This window comes from Pinus tabuliformis, chromosome 5_1, assembly GCF_031772625.1.
Source record: "Pinus tabuliformis cultivar Carrire ecotype Pingquan chromosome 5_1, CPIR1, whole genome shotgun sequence".
Classification (NCBI taxonomy): Eukaryota; Viridiplantae; Streptophyta; class Pinopsida; order Pinales; family Pinaceae; genus Pinus; species Pinus tabuliformis.
The window spans coordinates 376,584,376-376,606,568 of record NC_142305.1 but is presented as its reverse complement, the minus strand read 5'-3'; positions in this window follow the sequence as shown (position 1 = coordinate 376,606,568).

Below are 22,193 nucleotides of genomic sequence, written 5' to 3'. Positions count from 1 at the left end.
AATAGGGGCAGAGAGGTAATTTTTTGGGTGTTTTTGACCTCCTGAGGACTCAAAATTGGCCCAAAATTCTTGGCCATGCACCAGTAGTCGTAATTTTCCATGGAAAATCCAAAAATATAAACTTTTTGTCATTTGGAGCTCCCTAGCGAAAGCGCGTGCCAGGTGGCGCGACGCACAGGGAGAAAAAAACCTGTTTTTTGTGCACAAAATTTCAAAATACAAAAATGTGCTCCAAATTTCTTGAAATTTGAGCTGTACCTTCTCTATCACATGTAATGCTGGACCAAAGAATCCTCGACCAAGATTCAGAGCTGATCTTTCTCTTTTTGCCTCTTTCATCTTTTTGTCACCTTCCTCAATTTCGCCTTTAGGATCCTGATTCTCGCTTTGGAGCTCATGTTTCGGGCCATGTAATGGTGAGTCATGCACCTCAACATTGCTTTTTCCCTATTAGCCTTCTCCAACAGCTGCTCCAAGTGAACGTTCACCTTCTCTAAAACATACTCCCGATCCTCATCTCTTTGCTACATAAGTCTACCTTGTGCTGCCATGATGTGTTGCCGGTTTTCCTTGATCAGTTGCAACTCTATCTCAGCTTGCTGATACTCAAGTTGATTTGTTCCTCTACTCCAGATATTTCATATTCCATTTGGCTCTCTCCAAGTCAAGGGATAAGGCCTGGATCTCTGTTTGTTGCTCTTGGATGATCTCTTTAAGCTGTACACTTTGCGGATCTGTATCTGTATCATCATCATGAAGGAGAACGAAGTCAGTCTCTTTTTCACATGATGGCCCCTCATCATGCATTGCATCCTTACATCTGTCCTATACCTGTAGTGCTGATGTCGGAAGCGAGGCCCCTTCCACCCCGGGTGGAGATAACACTTGCTTTGCTACTGCAAACAAATGTCTAACGCCCCTCTAATATGTGACGAATACCGGCACACTGGTGGTCTCATGGTGCTCATATTGATGAGAAGGTTCCCCTGTCTCAAATCTAGTCTCTGAAGGTCGCTGTGAAGCTCGGAAGAAGTCATGAGAGATGAAATCATCCCAAGTGATACCCTGTAAATCAAGCTGATGCACCACCAAAATCTTGATGAGAGCAAAGTGACAAATGCTGTTGAACTGTTGCTCAGGAGTCTTGTGTTGCACAAGGGTAGTCATCCTCTCTATGTTTCGACATATGAAATATGGTATGTTCACCATGTGTACCCGGGTGAAATGCATGAGCAACCTGATGTGATAAGCATATAACTAGGAGAAACGTCCTTCACAACTGAAATACTTCATAATTAACTTCATTAGAGGGGCATATTCATCTTTAAGATATCGGAAGGGAAATACCCTCTTAAGCTGCCTCAAGAAAGCAGGTTTAACATATGGCTCATAATGCTGTCGGTCAACTTTTTGTCTCTTGTTCCATGGCTCTCCAATATTAGGCATGCCAGTAGCTAATGAGATAGAGTTCGGTGTAAGTGTGAAAGTAACCCCTGCCAATGTAACTTGAGCACCATGTAAATGTAGAAAAAATAGGCGAGCCAACTCATGGTGGAATTGAACATTTGCAACCTTTTCACAAAACTCATAGCATGACTGAAACTAAAAACAAGAGATGGAAAAAGGGCAGGCCTGCAATTCTGTGAGGGTAGTTGGTTCTTCTCTAACATGTCTGCCACTTTTGTGAGGCCTCCAGGGTGCACATTCTTCCATGGGTGAGTAACTATGAGTTTCCTCCTCATAGTCGGATGAATGAGCAAATGACATAATTGATGTTATGAAAACTGCTTGGAGAAATGAATGTTGGTTGCAAGACTGTGTTGGACTGCTATTGTGATATGTTGAAATCTATCACCAAGGGAGCAATGTAACAGGGATTGTTAGGGAGGGAAAATATGAATGGATTAGGAGTATTAGGATCGATTTTATTTAGGGCAGTGTAGGAGGATTTGGGAACTTTGCATAGGGTAGGGTTTGGGGTTTTTGCATTGGGAAAATGGGTGAAAGGGAATTGGGGATAAGGGTTTAGTAAATTTAGGGGATGGGGCCAATGACCTTCAAAGGGATATGGTATAAGGAAAAGGGAATGAAGGAAAAAGGGACAGATGGGATGAAAGGGGAAACTTGGTGACAAAATGATGAATTTGCAACCCTTAACAGCGATTAATATAAGGATTTTTAGAGGTAGGGATTGGAAATTTTGTTTCAATATTTGGAACCATAAACCACCATCATATGACACATAAAAATGGATGAATCACGAGACATTGACCCTACCTGGCGCATCCAAGCAATTCAATGGCGATTTGGAGGATTTTCGGGCGTTTTTGGGGTGTTATACTGTATGCGCGGTGCCGCTCTTTCTATGCATCGCGCACTACCGGTGCATCGCACTTGTTGAAATTAGCACTGGAGGAACGCGCCCAATGCACCGCATTGGCCTGGTGCACTGCGCCACCTACTGTATGCGCCGTGCCTGTCAAGACACCTTCAACCTCACCCAAAACGCACGCTGGCTCACCAAATTCCTTTGAAATGCTTTCTCTCCGACCTTGGCATGTAAAATGACTTTGATTCTTATGAGAAAATCTATATAAAGGCATGGAGTCATGGTTTTGATTTTTGTTTCTTCAAAACCCACTTTGCAATGTTTCATTTTGGCACCTTTTCCACAACTTAATACAACTCTGTATTTCACATTCTCTTTTTGGATTTTTGACTAAAATGATGAAATTTTTGGCAATTTTTTGTAGGAGTAGCTGTCATGGCATTTGGCAAAGGATGACTAGAACTAGCTTTTCAAGTGCTTCATGTTGGAGAACTTTACATATTTATCATAAACATTAATTTGATGATTTCCTCTTCAAAACAGAGTTTTGAAGAGGAATCACCCTTGAGCATTATGGATGATGAAAATCTGGAGATGAAACTTGTTGAACCTTCCTCTTGCCTGCTGGCATTATTGGGAATTTTGAAAATGTGACTTATGAAACCCTAGACCTATGATTGACGTGATTTTTTGCCTCATCAAAATACCAAAGATTGACTGTCATTTAATGAACTTTGATGAACAGAGCCGAGCCAGTAGGTACAAAGCGTGAGGGGTGATGATTGACAAGACCCTTCCTTCAGATTATGGCATGCCCCTAGTGGAATGCAGCTGGGTGAGTGGATCGAGACACCTAAAAATGAAATGCAGAAAGAGTTTTGATCTCCAACGGACGACTGACAAGACCGACTCTAACATTGGCTCCAATTGGGAATGGTAGCTCCTCAGAGGTGCCAAGAACAACAGATCTTTGGGAGAGTAGACAGTGCCTTCATCCATTGGGCTATGGAGTCATAATTTCGACAAACAACACGAAACTCTCGACTCATTTATTAACATGAAACTTGACTCAAACTAACTCAAATTTGAACTTAAAATGACTCAAAGCCTGACTAGACAAACTCAAATTAAAACTGAAATAAAATGGTATTTACAGTGACAATGGAAACAACATAAAACTTTTCAGAAATGGTACCACTTGAGCAATTGACCATTGATCGGCCCTTCTGGGCAATCTTCTTCGTTCATTTCCTTTAGAAGAAAGGCATTCTGACCCCGATATGCTGCAATCTTGAAGGGACCCTTCCAGAGATTCTCGAATTTACCGTGCTTACCCTTCTCCTCATTCCTTGCATCCCACTTCAGCACCACATCGTCCAACTGAAATTTGTCTGCCTTTGCTTTTCTGTCATAAATTTTCTTAATCTTCTCCTGCAACTTGGATGTGTTTTGGGAAACTTCTTCTTTGGTCTGCTGCAAATGAATCATTTGATTCAATCTTCTCTGCATAGGATCATCTTCACTGCCAACTTCCTAAAGAAGTTTGACTACCGAGGCTGCGAGAGAGGTAGGAAACAATGTATCAACTCCATACACAAGCTTAAAGGGGGACATACCAATGGATTTCTTCTGACTGACCCGATCTGCCCAAAGTGCATTGACCAACTTCTTATGCCAGCTCTTCTTGTTGATTTCCAGCAGCTTCTTAATGATGTTGACCAAATTTTGTTAGAAGACTCCGCTAACCCATTGCCTTGCGGATGATAGGCAGTTGAGTGACCCAGAATGATGTGAAATTTATGAAAAAACTCTACCATCCTTTTTGATTTGAAAGCTACTACGTTATCAGTGATTAACTTATTCGGGCAACCAAAGCGAGACAAGATGTTATTTTCAAGGAATGAAATAATTACCGCATTTGTAGCTTGTCTGGTGGGAATTGCTTTGATCCATTTCGTGAAATAATCTGTTGCCGTGAGAATCCACCGATGATGACCGGAAGAAGTGGGATGAATTTCACCAATGAAATCCAACCCCCATTGCTGAAAAGGGGCACTCACCTCGATGGGATTAAGTGGCAAAGGCTGTAATTTCTTCCTTCAAAAATCTGGCATTTATGACAGCTCTTGACAACCTTATATACATCAGCAAACAATCTTGGCCAATAGTATCCCACTCTCAGAAATTTATTTGTTGTTGTTTTCCAAAAATGGTGACCACCACAATCTCCTTCGTGGAAATCCTCCATGACCTGCTTTGCTTCTTCTTCCACGAAACAATTCAAAAAAACGCCACTAGGATCTTTCCAATAAAGTGCAGAATTTAGAATGCAAAACTTGGCAGCCTTTAATTTGAGAGTTCTAGCTTTGTTTCTAGTCATGCCAGGTGGTGGTGACAAATTTTGAAGCACATATACGATATCTGAATACCACGGAGAAAGAGCAAACATTTCAAATACCTGAATTGACGAACCTTCCTCATTCTCATCAGACATAGCAACAATCAGATTTATGTCTAAGGCGTGAAAGTTTGATTCGGCCATTAACTTTGCCAATCCTTGTCCTTTAACAAGCTTTGTGGGCTTTATTTCCACATCATACTCCAACAATGCTGTAATCCACTTGCCTTGTCTTCCTTCCGAATCTGTCTGCACTAAAACATCTTTGACAACAGTGTTAGGAACATAAGCCAAAATATGAGAATGCAGAATGTATACCCGAAAATCTTTCAATGCTTTCACAAGTGCAAGGGCTTGTTTCTCAATGATGTTGTACTTTAAGGCTACATCTCTTATAGTTCAGCTGAAGAAAGCAATTGGTCTCTCATGATCATCTCTTTTCTGCATCAACACGACTGCCATAGTATGCCCTGAAGTGAATGAAAACAATATAAAATCCTGAGTGTATTCTGGGCTGATTAGAATTGGAGCTGAAGAAAGAGCCAATTTGACTAAATTGAATGATTTTACAGCCTCTTCCATCCACTTCACTTGGCTGTCCTACTTAAGCATGTTTGTAATCTCGCTTAGGTGTTCAACAAGATTAGGTACAAAGCGGCGTAAAAAATTCATTTTACCATTGAAAGATTGAATCTCCTTCTTATTCTGAGGCAGATCAATTTGCTTAATAGCTTGTACACGTGCTGGATCGATACGAATGCTATATTTTGAGATAATGTGCCCAAGTAGTTTGCCCTCCTCCATGGAAAACAAGCTCTTTTTCAGATTCAGTGATAGACCATATTTTCTGCACTTTTGAAAGATAGTTTTCAGACGATACATGTGTTCTTCATCAGATTTGGAAAACACAATCATATCATCAAGGTATACAACCAAAAAGACATCCTTCTCATTTGTGAAAGCCAAGTCCCTTGCCCGCTGAAAGGTGGCACCTGCGTTCTTCAAACCAAAAGGAATTTTAGCGTAATGAAAAGTTCCCCACAAAGTGGTGAACGCTATCTTGTCTCGGTTATCTTCATGGACATAAATTTGGTTATATCCAGAATAACCATCGACTAGTGACATACGAGATGCTCCAACTACTCGCTGAAGTATATGATCCATTTTGGGAAGTGGATAGTTATCTTTCAATGAAACTTTATTGAGATTCCTAAAATCAATGCACAAGAGAATCTCACCTGTCTTCTTCCGTACGGGCACCAAATTAGAGATTTAGTCCAAAAATCTGATGGGAATGATGATTCCTGATTTGTACAACCTGTTTATCTCCTTTTCAATTGATGGCAGTGGTTTTGGATTTAGCCTTCTTAACTTCTGTCTGAAAGGTTTCTGATTAGGCTTAATGGGTATAGTGTGCTGAATTATATTGGCATCGTATGTCTTCAATTCAGAATAGTCCCAAGCAAACACATCAGCAAATGAAGACAACAAACTGATATATTTGGCTTTCATCTTTTGTGGCAATGCTTTAGAGAGTTTTACCATTTTAGGATTAACAGCTATTCCGATATTGACCTCTTCAACACCCTTCTCTGTTGGCTGCAATGTTGGTTTGTGGGCTACGTCATCTTGATCAAAGAGTTCTTCTAATGGTATCAAGTCTTTAGGAATAATGTTATCCTTTAGCGGCAACACGTCCATTTGATTGATCTGCACCTGATCTTTACCATCATCATTTTCTACATCAATTGAGGTCTCTTTGAACTTACCTTTGTTTTGCAGAAAATCATCAATCTCCTCATCATCTTGGAAAACTTGCCAATATCTCTGCTTGTCGGGGACAGTCAGACGATGCTTGACATGGATTTCGAATTTATTACTGGAGTTCATTGGAATCTTCAAACTACTAGCTGCCTTAGTAAGAGCATCAGTAATGCTATTTTGAACACGAGGCACACATGTCAAGGTATATTCTGAAAATAATTTCAGGATGTCTAGAACTGCATTTCGGTAAGCCCACATCCGAGGATGTTTTGCTTGATATTCACCTCTGACCTGCTTAATCACCAATTCAAAGTCGCCATATACTGCAATCCTCTTAGCATTCATCTTTCTTAGAATCTTTAGGCCAGCAATCAGAGCTTCATACTCAGCCTCATTGTTTGAACAATCAAAAGCTAATTTGTAAGAGCATACCCGCACATTACTAGGCACCTTGTTCGGGGCGGAGAAAGGACTGCATACCCAAATACCAATTCCAGCACCATCATTTCCCACTGCACCGTCGAAATCCATGGTCCACAAACCTTCTTCCTCTTCTTCCAAGTGCTGAAATTCTGCTGGCTCTGTTTTTCCTGTTTGCTGTCCATTACCTTCAGTTGATTGCTCAATGGTGTTTTGCTGTTCTCGTCCTTCTTCCTTCAAAACTTCTCTAAATTTTTTTGTTATTTCTGGAATACTTTCTGCTTCTACTAATTGACTATCAATATCATTAAAACTATCTTAATACAAAACAAAAGACTCTAGATCTATATGTACATAAGTAATTGGATGATTAATGGGTTTCTCCTTGCTTGTAATCATGTATTTCATTTTTTGTTCCCGATACAGTTTCCTCATTTGGCCAAACACGGGAATCATTGCATAGGAGAAATCTAGTCTTAGTGTCCCTTTCAATTTTGCTGCCCAAGACCTAGAAAGAAGCATGCCAAACCTGGGAGGAATATCCGCTACAACAATATCAATCAAAACATTCTTCATTAGGATTTGATCCATACTCACAACCAAGTCTTTGATGAGCCCAATACATCTTACTTTGCTGGAATCAAACGAAGAGAGATCATGGTATTTTCGGGTGACGTCCAAACCCAGCTTATCCATGATTACCTTGGGCAAGAGATTGTGAAAAGCTTCGGAATCAAACATGGCATTATGTAACACAAAATCATGAAATCTTAAACTGATATAAAAAGGTGGCACATCACTATCTGGAGACTCACCATTCAATGCTGGCCCAAAAATCATTTCGGGTTGATCATCTTCGACATTCACCATATCAGACATTGGATCACAATTCAAAATTTTAGAAACTTTCCCTCTATAACTGTTGTTCTTCATTATTTCAGTCAAGGGAATGGATACCTTCAATTTAGAAATTTCATTCTCTAAACTAAAAGCGGAAGTCTTTTCTACCTCTTTGACTGGGACTTCTTTCTTTTCCTTTTCTCTCGATACAATTTGCGGATTTGATTTTTCTGCTGATGGTGATTTGTTGCTATCAGGATCAAGTGCCTCTTTGCCTTTCTTTTGTGCAACTGATGAATCATTCTTTGCTGCTGAAACTTCCTTTCTATTTTGTATTGGGTTAACCGACACATCTTTGTTTCTAAGTGAATATTTCCACTGCTAAGTGGACAAAGCATTCATATAGCCTCTTTGATACTCATCTGATTCTTCTTCCAAAACTGTGTCACTTGCTAGAATGAAATCTGCGTCTTTGTGTGCAGCTGATCTTTCTGCATACTCCTCCTCCTCAGTAATGTAAATAAGCAAATAATCAGGAGTAAAGAAGTGGTTCTCTTCCCCTATTATCTTCCCTTCCTCATCAGACTCTGGTCCATGCACAAAATTTTGCTGCAGCAGTGGCTGTACTGGTTGTTGTGTTGTCTAATCTTGGGCTTGCTGATCTCTCTGCCTTATTCTATATTGTGACTGCTACTGGCCACGGAAGTTAGGATTTCTAACTTGTGGCTCAGGTTTGTCGAGTTTCACCCTCTCAAGCATCTTCTCTATCTTCCTGAGTAATTGATCCATCGAGGAAGACTCTTCTTTTACTGTGACCTTCTTTTTTGCTTTTGCTCTAGCCCTCTTGGTCAGTAGATTTGCTTCAACGCTGACCGCAATTTTCTGCATTTCTTCCATTGTGGCCGGCTCTCTCTCTGTCTTAGTTGATAAGCCATGTCAGCATCAAAACCATCCGGAAACTTCATCATGGTTAGTCCCACAGGTGGCCTTAGATGATCGGGAATTTCATTATAAACAACATTGAATCTAATGCAGTAGTCTTGGACCGACTCACCAACGTTTCATTTGATTTGTTCATATTCAGCTAGAATTTGAAAAGGATTCTTTTTCACTTCCCAGCGGTCTAAAAATTGTCTTTGTAGGTCGGCTAAGGTAGCAATACGTGCAGCCAGCAAACCTCTGAACCATTTCCTAACTTCACATGAAAATGTCTGTACAAAGAGTCTCATTGTCACATTCTCTGCATCCATCTCATGAAGGTCACATAAATCTGCCATTCTATCCACATGTTGCTGAGCAGTAATGCTGTTGGGAGCGCCATCAAACAAAGGGATTTTGCTTTGATAATCTGCGGGCATATCATCTAAAACTTGAGGCAGCACAAGAGGTGCAAAATGAGCAGCCATCACTCTTGGTGGGTTTGGTCTTGGAGGTGTTGGAGGAGTGTGTGCAGTTTGTAGGGAATTAACAATTTGAGTTTGAAGCTGTGTGGCAATATAATTATCAATTGACCGGTTAGCCCTTTCAGTTTCTAGGTCTACAAGAAACTGTGGATTAGGGACAGTAGAGTCAACAACCCTTTTGGATTTGGTATCGAACAACGATATTTCAAACCGCTCATCAAAATCAAGCTCTTTAAGATACTCAAAAATGTCAGGACATGAATGGGATTTGAACAAGGGAGTTATAGAGCTCTCTTGACGAAGAAGTCTTGGAATCAAACTGGGGTTTTCGTAGATATGAGGAGGATTTGGATTTGGATTAGCTCTGGTATATCTTCTTGAAGCCAGCGTGCTATTTTCAAAAAATCAAAAGGACATGAACAACGTACTCAGCCTATCAAATCCTAAACTTATCATCCGGAAGCTTAGAATTATCGAAAGCATGGGGTGTTTGTAGGTTAATCCTGCCGTTTACACAACGAAGAAGACTAACAAACAAAGAATTTCTTCCCCAGTGGAGTCGCCACTATGTTAGGGCCTAAATTTGCCTTAGGCTAAAGGAAGACAAAATTCAGGGTAACCACAAACCACACTCAGCCTCGTAGCTAGCCCTACGAGGATAGGAGAGGGCTCTCTCCAGGTCACGCTCAGTGAAAAATAAACGAATAGGGTCTGAGAATGACTTAAAATGGATATTGATTTTAGGCTAGGTAAATAAATATGAAAGAGGTATTTTGATGAATGACTGAGTTTTCTCGGATGTATGGGACCAAGGAACAGCATGAGCAAAGAATTTAACTCAAAGACGCAAATTGTTTCGTGAGGCAAGACAGGCAGAAAGTTTAGCAATTAAATTTGAAATAATATGAAGTGGAGAGATTGTTTAAGAGGGTTAAAAGGGCATAAATACATGAATCCTTTTCAACAAAAGAAAACATAGAACGTGAAAACTTTCCCAAGGCAGAGCAGTAAACTGAATTCTACCTTTTCTTACTTAGAAGCTTTCACTGGAAATGAATGTGAATGAACTGTGAAACATAATGAAATACATATGAAACAGAAAGAAAATACATTTGCTAAATTCACGCCACAGGAATCTCATGAACCAGAGCTGAAACCTTTCATTAATTCTCTGTCAAAATGTATAGTGAGTTACTGAGTTTCTCTCCCATCGTTTCCCAGAAATTCCCACCAACCCTTTACAAATGGTTTTTCATAAAATAAATAATATTTGCTATTAGAAATTGGATTGATCCAAAGTTGAGGAGTTTTTTAAATCATTACAAACTGGAAATGAAAAGCCAACCATTAGTGACAGGTGCAGCGTTACAAAAAAACAAAAATGTAGCGTAGATTTTTGGGTGACTGCTCACCTTCCTTTTGCCACTTGGATAGAAGCCAACCTTTAATGAAAATGTTTTTTAAACTTTGCCTTTGATTCTAGGACAAATGTATTTTTAATGAACGGGCTCACTTGGAGAAAATTACAAATCGAATTCTTGCGGAGCGGAAGTGATTTTGGCCTTTAGGTCTCTGTGCACCGCGTCGAAAGATGTATGCGTCGTGCCACTTTTGAGCAGGTTTTGAGGCACTTCCTGAAGTCTAAATTGAGCCCAAGTGTGTTTTTCAGAAAGCCCTACCTATCCACTTTCCAACCCAAGTGGAATTTCTGAATTTGGATGCCATTTGCCCCTCCAAAACTGCAAACTCCCAAGGCTGCTTCCTGTGTGTCAAAATAGGGGCAGAGAGGTCATTTTTTGGGTGTTTTTGACCTCATGAGGACTCAAAATTGGCCCAAACTTCTTGGCCATGCACCAACAGTCGTAATTTTCCATGGAAAATCCAAAAATATAAACTTTTTGAGGGAGAAAAGACCTGTTTTTTGTGCACAAAATTTCAAAATGCAAAAATGTGCTCCAAATTTCTTGAAATTTGGGTTGTACCTTCTCTATCACATGTCATGCTGGACCAAAGAAGCCTCGGCTAGGATTTGGAGCTGATCTTGCTCTTTTTGCCTCTTTTGTCTTTTTATCACCTTCCTTAATTTTGTCTTTAGGATCTTGATTCTCGTTTTGGAGCTCATGTTTCAGGCCATGTAATGGTGAGTCATGCGCCTCAACATTGCTTTTTCCCTATTATCCTTCTCCAACAGCTGCTCCAAGTGAACGTTCACTTTCTCTAAAACATACTCCCGGTCCTCATCTCTTTGCTCCATAGGTCTACCTTGTGCTGCCATGATGTGTTGCTGGTTTTCCTTGATCAGTTGCAACTCTATCTCAGCTTGCCGATCCTCAAGTTGTTTGTTCCTCTGCTCCAGATATTTCATATTCCATTTGGCTCTCTCCAAGTCAAGGGATAAGGCCTGGATCTCTGTTTGCTGCTCCTGGATGATCTCTTTAAGTTGTGCACTTTGCGGATCCGTATCTGTATCATCATCATGAAGGAGAACGAAGTCGGTCTCTCATTCACCTGATGGCCCCTCATCATGCATTGGCTCTGTACCTCTATCCTGTACTTGTAGTGTTGATGTCAGAAGCGAGGCCCCTTCCACCCCGGGTGGAGATAACACTCGCTTTACTGCTGCAAACAAATGTCTAGCGCCCCTCTGATATGTGACGAATACCAGCACACTGGCGGTCTCATGGTGCTCATACTGATGAGAAGGTTCCCCTGTCTCAAATCTAGTCTCTGAAGGTCCCTGTGAAGCTCGGAAGAAGTCATGAGAGATGAAATCATCCCAAGTGATACCCTGTAAATCAAGCTGATGCACCACCAAAATCTTGATGAGAGCAAAGTGACAAATGATGTTGAACTGCTGCTCGGGGGTCTTGTGTTGCACAAGGGCAGTCATCCTCTCTATGTTTCGGCATATGAAATATGGGATGTTCATCATGTGTACCCGGGTGAAATGCATGAGCAACCTAATGTGATAAGCATACAAATGGGAGAAACGACCTTCACAATTGAAATACTTCATAATTAACTTCATTAGAGGGGCATATTCATCTTTAAGATATCAGAAGGGAAATACCCTCTTAAGTTGCCTCAAGAAAGCAGGTTTAACATATGGCTCATAATGTTGTTGGTCAACTTTTTGTCTCTTGTTCCATGGCTCTCCAATATTAGGCATGTCAGTAGCTAATGAGATAGAGTCTGGTGTAAGTGTGAAAGTAACCCCTGCCAAAGTAACTTGAGCACCATGTAAATGTAGAACAAATAGGCGAGCCAACTCATGGTGGAATTGAACATTTGCAACCTTTTCACAAAACTCATAGCATGACTGAAACCGAAAACAAGAGACGGCAAAAGGGCAGGCCTGCAATTCTGTGAGGGTAGTCAGTTCTTCTCTAACATGTCTGCCACTTTTGTGAGGCCTCCGGGGTGCATGTTCTTCCGTGGGTGAGTCACTGTGAGTTTCCTCCTCATAGTCGGATGAATGATCAGATGACATAATTGATGTTATGAAAACTGCTTGGAGAAATGAATGCTGGTCGCAAGACTGTGTTGGACTGCTGTTGTGATATGTTGAAATCTGTCACCAAGGGAGCAATGTAACAGGGACTGTTAGGGAGGGAAAATATGAAGGGATTAGGAGTATTAGGATAGATTTTATTTAGGGCAGTGTAGGAGGGTTTGGGAACTTTGCATAGGGTAGGGTTTGGGGTTTTTGCATTGGGAAAATGGGTGAAAGGGAATTGGGGATAAGGGTTTAGTAAATTTAGGGGATGGGGGCAATGACCTTCAAAGGGATATGGTATAAGGAAAAAGGGAATGAAGGAAAAAGGGACAGATGGGATGAAAGGGGAAACTTGGTGACAAAATGATGAATTTGCAACCCTTAACAGCAATTGATATAAGGATTTTTAGAGGTAGGGTTTGGAAATTTTGTTTCAATATTTGGAACCATAAACCACCATCATATGACACACAAAAATGGATGAATCATGAGATGTCGACCCTACCTGGCACGTCCAAGAAATTCAATGGCGATTTGGAGGATTTTCGGGCATTTTTGGGGTGTTATACTGTATGCACCATGCCACTCTTTCTATGTGCCGCGCGCTACCGGTGCACCGCGCCCATTGAAATTAGCACTGGAGGAATGCTCCCAATGCGCCGCGCTAGCCCGGTGTGCCACGCCACCTACTGTATGCACCGCACCTGTCAAGACACCTTCAACCTCACCCAAAACGTATGCTGGCTCACCAAATTCCTTTGAAATGCTTTCTCTTCGACCTTGGCATGTAAAATGACTTTGATTCTTATGAGAAAATCTATATAAAGTCATGGAGTCATGGTTTTGATTTTTGTTTCTTCAAAACCCACTTTGCAATGCTTCATTTTGTTGCCTTTTCCACAACTTAATACAACTCTATATTTCACATTCTCTTTTTGGATTTTTGACTAAAATGATGAAATTTTTGGCAATTTTTTGTAGGAGTAGTTGTCATGGCATTTGGCAAAGGATGACCAGAACCAGCTTTTCAAGTGCTTCATGTTGGAGAACTTTACATATTTATCATAAACATTAATTTGACGATTTCCTCTTCAAAATAGAGTTTTGAAGAGGAATCACCCTTGAGCATTATGGATGATGAAAATCTGGAGATGAAACTTGTTGAACCTCCCTCTGGCCTACTGGAATTATTGGGAATTTTGAAAACGTGACTTATGAAACCCTAGACCTATGACTGACATGATTTTTTGCCTCATCAAAAGACCAAAGATTGACTGTCATTTAATGAACTTTGATGAACAGAGCCGAGCCAGCAGGTACAAAGCATGAGGGGTAATGATTGACAAGACCCTTCCATCATATTATGGTATGCCCCTAGCGGAATGCAGATGGGTGAGTGAAGCGAGAAACCTAAAAATGAAATGCAGAAAGAGTTTTGATCTCCGATGGAGGACTGACAAGACCGACTCTAACAGGACAATCTTAGATATGGTTGTTTCAATGGTGTTTTAAAAAAATGTTAAGTTGATGTTCTGGGTTGTTGTAGTTTTATTTGTAGTGTATATTAAAAATAGATTTCCATCTCATGCTCTTAGAAACAAGACTCCTTATGAAATGTGGCATGGCCACATTCCTTTAATGGTAAGGCATCTCAGTGTTTTCGTTCCACCTATTATGCCTTGATTCCTAAGGAATAAAGAAACAAACTTGGTGTAAGGAGTCAAGAGTGTATCTTCTTGGGGTACTCCAACACCTCCAAAGCATATATTTTTTACGATGAAGTAAATACAAAGTTTATATTGTCTATAGATGTGATTTTTCTTGAATCTTCCAAGACTAAAAATGTTGTTGAGCGAAAAACTGATCACTTGGAAAAATTCAGACATGCAAAAACTTTTCAAGAATTTGATAATCAAATTGCACATATTGAAGGGGGTGGGGGGGGGGTTCCCTATCTTGATCAATTTTTGGAATCTACTTCTGAAGCACTCTCTCCCCCTCATGAATCTCTATCCACTACTTCATATCAAGTAGACACTTTGAGTGATGTGGTTGAGAGGATTGGAAGGCTAAATCTTGATTCAACCCCATATTAGTTAAAAGAATAGCCGGGGTCATCTTAGAAAGGTCCTCTAAAATGGCTGATTAAGACACTTGAAACTGTTCATCCTAATGAGGTTGGAAAGATAGGAATGAGAAGTTCCACTCCACAAATTGGAGGTGATGTAGATGATTATGATTCAACCGTTGATATGGAAGCTTCTTATGATAATGAATTAAATTTGTCACATTAATTTCGAACCAAGTTATTTTAAAGAAGTTGTTTCCAATGATAAATAGAAAGAAGCAATGAAAAAGGAGTATGATTCTCTAATAAAGAATAAAACATGGAAGTTGGTGGACCCTCCATTTGGAACCAAATCGATTGGATGCAAGTGGGTCTTTAAGAAAAAGTATAAATTAGATGGCTCGGTACTTGACAAGCAAAAAGTAAGGCTCATGGAAAAAGGATTTGCACAAAATGAAGGGGTCGATTATCAGGAGACTTTTTCCACCACAACAAAATGGGATACGATCTAGACTCTCTTCACCTTGGCAGCTCAGAATGGATGGAAAGTCCATTAAATGGATGTAAAACCTGCTCTCTTGAATGAAAATATGAAATAAAATGTTTTTATGTCTCAACTAGAAGGATTTGTTGTGAAGGGACAAGAGCATAAAGTATGCAAGTTTACAAAATCCTTGTATGGCCTTGTTGTAGCGGCTACAAAACCATCCAAAAAATTGTTTTGCATCCAAATTTTGGAGCCTTCCTTGGGTTTTCCTTTGATGGTTGCAAACACTTGAGCTCACCCCATGGGCTCTTGTGAAGTCTTTCCACCTTTTGCCTTGTTTGAACAATGGTCGTCTTTTGACATGTTGATTTCTTTTCCATGCTTGTGATCTAATTCTGGTGAGTTTGAAGGTCTACCTTTGTGTGTTTTGGTTGTCTTTTCTATGTAAACATCCATCTTACTCACACACAAAGTTGTGCAAGTTTCGTCATGGTCGTTCGAAGGCCTATCACAAGTGTTGCGCTCGTCGCTCTCAACTCCAAGATATTCTAACTAAGGGAATGTTTTGTCTTTTTTTCATCATGGTCTATGTTGTCTCGTTATCGAGTATTCTAAGTGTATGTTCACAATGTTAGTCTACATAAGTTTTCTTGCTTTTGACACTCAACCATTTCGTAAAGATCTGCTTGATAGGACAACCCTCTTCTACCAGACTTTGATTGAGCTACATTGTGCAGTATCAACCCTCAGTGACCCTGCTCTGCTACCTAGTACTACCCAGTGCTTGAGGCTATCCTCCAATTAAGCTTCGCTATGCAATCCCAGAGGTGAGCAAATTGTATGCCTCCTAGAATTGTGCAGAAATTTCCTTCCTGTCCAACTAAACTATGCATTTCTCAAGCATAGTCATCAACCCTCCTCCTTTCTTGTCGAAAGCCTACACTGCTCTAAGACCTAGGTTTGCCTTGTTCCCCAAAATTTCATAGACATGCCAAGCTGGTCATCTGCTACCTTGCTCTACATTATGCCCCAAAATTGTGCAGAGCTACTTAGATGATCCTTGCCACCTTGCTCTGCCCTGCCTCCAGAAATTGCGCAAACATGTCTGGTAGTTCCGTTGTTGAATGTCCTGCATTGTTCCCAAAGATTGTGCATTCATGTCCAATAGGTTCTTCTAAAGCCCTACTCTCTCTTCCTTTTGAAATTGCACAGAAGATACCAACAATCCCTCTGTAGCTCATTCTAACTTCCCTTTGAAGACTCTAGAGGTTCCCTCCCTTAGGGTCCCACCTTGTAGTTGACACTCATGAATCTCAATGTGCAATCTTGCCTCTTAGTGATCACAGTGCAGTTTTTCCAAGTAGTGCAGGTTGTCCTCCCAAAATGCCTCATTCCAGCCTCAGCTGCACTCTCCAATGTCTAAGTGATTTGTCCTCCCTCTCGGTCACCCAGAACATGAGAACAATGCATCATGCTAGACTAGGAGGTCTTGGGTTTGATGTCATCCCATCATAGGTGAATTGCAGAACAGGTTCACTGGTAGATCATGGTTAGATGATGAACAAGATGAAGAAGGAGTGCACATGCTAGAAGACTTGCTTGCAGTTGGACAAATGTACCAAGCATATCAAGCAACAAGAAAAAGGAACAGATGTATTGAACCATCCAGCAAGACCAAGACCATCAAAGACCCCGCAGAACTATGCCATGTGGAGGAGAAGACAAGTCAATCCATGAGTGCATCAATCACTTAGCAGTGCAACAACTTGACATGGACACCACAGTCAGCCAGTACATGTCAGCAGTGTCATGAGCTTCCTCAGCCACATCACCATTATGGGCCATATAGTTGTAGCTGAATGTAATGTAAAGTGTAGTCCAATGGACGCACACAGAAGTCTAAGGTTCATGTTAGTTGAAACGTCATGGGAAGTTGAACAATCACGAGGGTAGTCCAAGAGTCACAAGGGTCAAGCATCACCCTTGGCTATATATACCCCTCCCATTGTATGAGCAAAGGACTTTTTACCTTGGCTCCTCCCACATAGCCTTGAGAGTTTGTAGTATGTTCTTTGAGGAGCGAGGAGTGGCTCCAATGTCCCACTACTGGAACTAGTGATGTATGGTGTACATATGTGTCTTGGGACTTTTTCTTAATTCATAATCCTGTTTCAGGCCAACACGTTTTCATGCATGTTTTGTAGATGTTTGTAAGAATACTCTTTAAATGTTTGTAATGCATGTTTTCTTAACCTGTACTAAGATAGTTGAACTACTTTGGTTATTTTAGTACTTAGAGTGTTGAAGATGTCTTGTATTGTTCATCATTATTGTCTTGTCCATGTGGACTACTCCGTAGGACATTAGGCATACCATTCTCATTTTCTTGGTTATAATGATCATCACCTCCGTGTCGATTACTATGCTGGATGGTGTAAGTGTTTTCTCCTACACTTTGGTTTTAATAACTTCCACATCCTCTGTGGACTACTTCGATGGATGATGGTCAAACCCTTTTTGTTTCGTCTGTGTCTCTCCCTAGGTTGTACTACTACCTCTCATCTAGAGGCTCATTTTTACCCTCTCCCTTACAGTAAGAGAACCCAAACACAAATTTACATTACGCACTCACCAGACATACTCACCTCACTTTTTGAAGATAAAAGCATAACACTCCCATGTGTTGAACAATAAGAGCTAAGGAAACTATCTAAGATAAGGCAATTGGTTCATCGTATTGGATGCAACTCCTACACCAAACGGTGTGAAGTCTAGTTGGGACTTCATACTGGGGAGATCCCCTGAATGATAGCGGGTCCATCATGATCAAAATTTCTGGCACTAGAAGGAGGGTCGTCATCAGCTTATGGTTGAATGTCCTACCAACCCCACTTATCTACCATTTGGTCAACGCTGCAACACGAACTCCCTCTCTCCCACGTGAAACTCTAAAGTTGGTTATTCCTCACCTCCCAAACTTGAATAAGAAATTTCATATCATCACATCCATCTTGTTCGCCCCATCACCCATTAGCTTGCGAAAGTTGTTGGACTGATTCCAGTAGTGTACAATCTTCCGTATTTGCAGAGGAAGCAAAATACTACTCCCATAGGAGTAGTAGTCTCATCTATGGAAGAAGAAATCCTTGCCACTCTTGAAGAGTTGGCAGAAGATGTTGAAAATGAAGAGGAACCTCCAATTTTCCTAGAAGGAGAAGAAGATAACCTCTTAATCTTGGGCTTAGGTTCTGGAAAAGGGGAAGGAAATGGAGGAGGCAGAGGCGAAGATGAACCAATAGGCTCAAAGGTTGAACCATCAGATTCTAAAGAAGAGGAGGAGGATGAAGAAGAGGATGACATGGTTGACAAAAATTTGGAATGGATGACACAGGGCCCATTGGCACTCTCAGGTGTCTTGCACAAGATGTCGAGACACACAAAGAAACAGTTAACAAAGTATGACCCTGACAGAGCAGTGAAGGCGGAAGATCATATAGACACGTTCTACCTACATCTACAGACACTCGAGGTACGTTATGATGATGTTGCATGTAGATTGTTCCCATGTACCTTGGATGGCAGAGTAGCTGTATGGTACCACAACCTTCCTGCCAACTCCATTCAAAACTCGGGGGTGTTCAAGAGAATTTTCCTTGAGAATTTTATGAAGAAAAAAACCCCACCATGTTGCTAAAAGAGTTGGGTAGTCTCAAGATGGAGCTGAAATAAAACATGAAAGATTTTAAACAGAGGTTTAACTGTATCTTGAACAAGTTCATTGTATACACCAAAATTCATGACTCCATCAAAATTGACTACTACATGTCTACATTGTCGACCAATGTTTCATAGTTTATCAAGTGATTTGTGAAGCCAACGCTTTTGGAAAATTGCCAAGAGGCCATTGATGTGGAGAAAGATCTGTGCACTATTGGAGTCATTGTAGATGACGAATCAACTAAGGACTCCAAATACATGGACAGGAGGTCTCAAGCTACTGAGAGTAAGGAAAAGGAAAAGGAAGCAAGTGAAATTGAAATCCTTACTCATCTCGCCAAGTCCTTGACAACTGAAGCTTCTGAACTCAAACAATGGACGAGTGAGGAAACAATGAACAGTAGGCCTCCTAGATTTGCACAGACGAAGAACTAAGCTTTGGGCAGCAGCAACAATCACCTGGCCAAATATGCATAGATCTCTAACCTTATGTTTGATATAGATCAGATCACGACAGATCGTTACTGCAAGTTCCATAGCAAATGACATTAAGAGAGGACTTGCCAAGGATGGAACCAAGGAATGAGCGCCCTAGCTACACAATTGACTGAACAATTTATGGCTAGTGAGCAGGTTGAGCCTGAGGATGAAGAACAAGAAGAAGATGTTGCATCTGATGAAGCTCCAAGTGTTGGGCATGTAGTCAACATGTATCAATGTGCTAACGCTTCCCAGAAGAAAACCACCAAGAAGGAGCCCTCGGTCGACCGTCTGGCCCCAAACAAAAATAGTCAATACAGTTTGACGAGTCAAGGGGTCCCCATTTTTTTTATATACTAAGAGAAAAATTAAGACAACATCTGCTCAAAATAGTTGATCGGTAGATTAGCTCAACACAAAAAACACAAGGCAAGTCCAGGAAGACAGCTACAACTAAAAGTATGTCTGTGAGTAGCAAAGACAAAAGTAGCCCACTGGACAACACGAACATTAGTCTATCCCCAGACATCTCGGTGAGTCTTCCCACTTTGGATTACAACATTATTGAAGACATGAAAAAGACTCATGCGAACATCTCTCTTTATGATTTAACCAAGATCACGGGTCAGTGGGATATTATTTTGTGTGCACTAGGGAAAACCTCCGTAGACAATGTTTCCTCTTTTAGCAAGGGACCAAGCAAGTCTCCCAACACACTCGCATCTGTGCTCAACGTGCTTCACATTGAGGAAGCAAACTCGCTCTGCCCACTATTTATGTTGTCATTCAAAATCTTTAACTTCAATGTCCACAACTATTTGGTTGATTCTCGCACACTAGTCAATGTCATGCCACTCTCCATTGCTAAGAGGATCAATTTCAATGGAGTATCATAATTGGGTAGATCATCCAACTTGACAGAACATGTGTTCCAACCATTGGTGAACTCTAGGATGTGAACATCTAGTTATCATCTGACGGACAAGTTCACCATTGTTGGGTTGTGTTATATTCTTTCCACGACTATCCCCTATACATTGCGTCGGGCGCTGCAAGGGAGTAGCTTCTGCCCCTGTTAGGGGGTATGTAGGGGGATGGTAGCCCCCTTGCACAGGGTGAGGGGGCAGCGCCCGGAGAAATTTTTTTTGGACCCTATATTAGGTGGGAAAACCTACCTATGGTTTTTTGCATGGATTTCAAACATGGTTTTGGGCATGATGGTTTTTTGTCAATGGTATTTTGTAGAGCTGGTCAAGGGAACTACGATTTTGTTCCAATCTAGGGTTAATGGATTGGGGTTTACGGATGCTTTGGCATGTATATATATGTATTGTAATAACGAAAGGAATGTAATAAAAAGAAATCAATCTGGTAGTCCCAGTTTTGGGATCTAGGGGAAAATCTCTGTGTATATTTGTTTTATGTTTTATGCTCTCACCATTGTTTATTTTCTATTTTTACTAGAATTTGTATGTAGGTAATTTATGTACAAGGTTACAACCTACATTTGGTATTAGATTTGTTTTGGCTTTAAGGGGTCTCATTTTATGCTAACAGGTTTTTTCTCGAGCCTATGGTAGACCCTGTTCAGTGGGAGATATGTGGGATCAATTATTGTGGAGAAAGAAGATGGCGAGTAGTGGAATTATAGAGATCGAGAAATTGAATGGTCAAAGTTTTGAGTAGTGGAAACTCAATATGGAGGATCTACTGGTGGATAAACATCAGTAGATCGCGGTAGATCCAGATACTAAACCAACATCAATGTCAGCTGAATACAATATTGTTGAATTTATTAGGGGAAGCTTCAGTGAAGGCTTAGTGGGACAAGTTAGGGATTTTGTACCAATCTAAGTCTCTGGTGAATAAATTGTTCCTATGAAAAACGTTGTATAACCTGAGGATGAAAGATGGAGACTCAGTGATAGAGCATATGAAGCCATTTAATACTATGGTAAGCTGGTTATTATTTTTTGATATTAAAATTTTAGATGAAGACATTTTCATAAGCTTGTTGTGTTCTCTACCAAATTCATATGATAGTTTGGTTGTTGCAATAGGTACCAATGCAACTACCTTGTAGTTTGATGAAATAGTCTCATCCTTGTTATCGGAGGAGATGAGACGGAAAAATATGGAAGGCAAGAATGGTGATGCCTTTTTTGTATGAGGATGGTACCAAAACAGAAAATAAATAAACAAATTTGAATAAATAAATAAATAAGAAAAAAAAAATCCTCGAGTGGGAGATCTAAATCTCCAGGAAAACTTGTAAAGGTGTGTTGGAAATGTAGAAAGGAAGGGCATTTTAAAAGGGACTATAAATCTAAAGCTCCCAATAAAGGAAATCGATCTGATGATGCTCCTTTTGCAAAGGTGAAGATCACCTCAAATGAAGGTGGGGGTGTGTACTTGGCTTCTTCTTTGAGTACACATGTAGATCATGAGGCATGGTTGATTGACTCAGGTGCATCCTTTCACTTCACTCCCCATAGAGAGTGGTTCTGTGAGTATGAGAAATATGATGGTGGTGATGTCTTCTTAGGGGATGATAGGAAGGCTAGAATCGTTGGTTGCAGAAAATTTGAGTTGAAGTTGCAAGGTGGAATGATTAGAACACTTCTGGGTGTTCTGCATATTCCTGCATTGGCCAGAAATCTAATTTCTGTAAGAAAACTGGATTATGCAGGTGTAAAAACATTGTTCGAGAAAGATACCTGCAAGATGGTTTAGGGAGCACTGGTATTGATGGAGGGAGTTCAGATTGGAACTATGTACAAGCTTCAAGGTA